The sequence below is a fragment of the Diorhabda sublineata genome, chromosome 9, assembly GCF_026230105.1.
Source record: "Diorhabda sublineata isolate icDioSubl1.1 chromosome 9, icDioSubl1.1, whole genome shotgun sequence".
NCBI lineage: Eukaryota > Metazoa > Arthropoda > Insecta > Coleoptera > Chrysomelidae > Diorhabda > Diorhabda sublineata.
In genome coordinates, this window is record NC_079482.1 from 24,727,172 (window position 1) to 24,729,506 (window position 2,335).

A 2,335-nucleotide genomic window follows, 5' to 3' on the forward strand; every position below is an offset into this window, starting at 1 on the left:
AGTTTTGCGAGTTACTCGAGATTCAAAATATTTTTGAGTACATGAATCCATTTCACGATAAAAATTTTGAGGTTAGAAGAAAGTGCTTGGGGACTAATCTGTAGAGAATTTTGTGCTGTACATATTTTGCTTCAGTACTTTTCTCCAAATCACTCGTAGTTTTCGAGTTACTCGCGATTCAAAATATTTTTGAGTACATGAACCTATTTCACGATAAAAATTTTGAGGTTAGGAAGAAATGCTTGGAGACCAATCTGTAGAGAATTTTGTGCTGTACATATTTTGTTTCAACACTTTTCTCCGAATTCCTCGTAGTTTTGCCAGTTACTCGCGATTCAAAATATTTTTGAGTACATGAATCCATTTTACGATAAAAAATTTGAGGTTAGAGAAAAGTGCTTGGAGACCAATCTGTAGAGAATTTTGTGCTGTACATTTTTTGTTCCAGCACTTTTCCTCGAATTCCTTGTAGTTTTGCGAGTTACTCGAGATTCAAAATATTTTTGAGTACATGAATCCATTTCACGATAAATATTTTGAGGTTAGGAAAAAATGCTTGGAGGCCACTCTGTATAGAATTTTGTGCTGTACATATTTTGTTCTAGCACTTTTCCTCGAATTCCTTGTAGTTTTGCGAGTTACTCGAGATTCAAAATATTTTTGAGTACATGAATCCATTTCACGATAAAAATTTTGAGGTTAGAAGAAAGTGCTTGGGGACTAATCTGTAGAGAATTTTGTGCTGTACATATTTTGCTTCAGTACTTTTCTCCAAATTACTCGTAGTTTTCGAGTTACTCGCGATTCAAAATATTTTTGAGTCCATGAACCTATTTCACGATAAAAATTTTGAGGTTAGGAAGAAATGCTTGGAGACCAATCTGTAGAGAATTTTGTGCTGTACATATTTTGTTTCAGTACTTTTCTCCGAATTCCTTGTAGTTTTCGAATTATTCGCGATTCAAAATATTTTTGAGTACATGAATCCTTTTCACGATAAAATTTTTGAGGTTAGGAAAAAATGTTTCAAGACCAATCTATAGAGAATTTTGTGCTGTACATATTTTGCTTCAGTACTTTTCTCCAAATTACTCGTAGTTTTCGAGTTACTCGCGATTCAAAATATTTTTGAGTACATGAACCTATTTCACGATAAAAATTTTGAGGTTAGGAAGAAATGCTTGGAGACCAATCTGTAGAGAATTTTGTGCTGTACATATTTTGTTTCAACACTTTTCTCCGAATTCCTCGTAGTTTTGCGAGTTACTCGCGATTCAAAATATTTTTGAGTACATGAACCCATTTCACGATGAAAATTTTGAAGTTAGAAAAAAATGTTTCAAGACCAATCTGTAGAGAATTTTGTGCTGCACATTTTTTTTTCTAGCACTTTTTTCTCGAATTCCTCGTAGTTTTCGAGTTACACGCGATCTAAAATATTTTTGAGTACATGAACCCATTTCACGATAAAATTTTTGAGGTTAGGAAAAAATGTTTCAAGACCAACTGTAGAGAAATTTGTGCCGTACATTTTTTGTTCTAACACTTTTCTTCGAATTCCTCGTAGTTTTCTCAAAATATTTTTGAGTATATAAACACATTTCAAGGTCAAAGTTTTGAGGTTCGGAAAAAATACCTTGCATACTTTTTTGTAGATAATTCACTATTCTACATTTTTTGTTACGGAAGTTTTTTTCGAACTCCTCATTTTTCGACGTAATCTCGTTTTTTGAGTTTCAAGTCCCAAAATTTCGAAAATTCGTGCTCATAATTTTGCCAGAATTTGGTAGACTTTTCCCCAAAACCTCTCAGAATCTAGAGAATCAAAACCACCCAATTTAATTTAAGGTTTTAGCTTAAAAATCCCTAATTTGCCTGTACTACACGTTGAGCTCAGAAACATAATATGCGAATATTTGTAAACAGGTATACGAGGATGGTTCCAAAAGTATCACTTTTTTTTGAATTCAAATATTAATTGAAAATCTATTTTCCTCCGCCTATGTCTGCTCAAAACTCGAAATAAACTATGCTTCAACATTAACGGGACACATATTCATACAAGAATGTAGCGGGGGGTTGGGAAGAGGTAGGAAGAGTTATAATATTTTCATTTACAAAATATTTTGAGTATGTGATTGTTGAGTTTATTTATTATGAGAATCGTTCATTACTGAATCACCATATTATTGAAATTCCAATCAAATTAGTGTTACTCATTTTGTTTTTAACCATAATTCATTTCCGTTTCTAATATCTCATGAAACTTTTGTTTCTGGTTTAGTAGACAGTTTTCCACGTTATACATCGAGTATTTTCATCTGATTTTTACTCA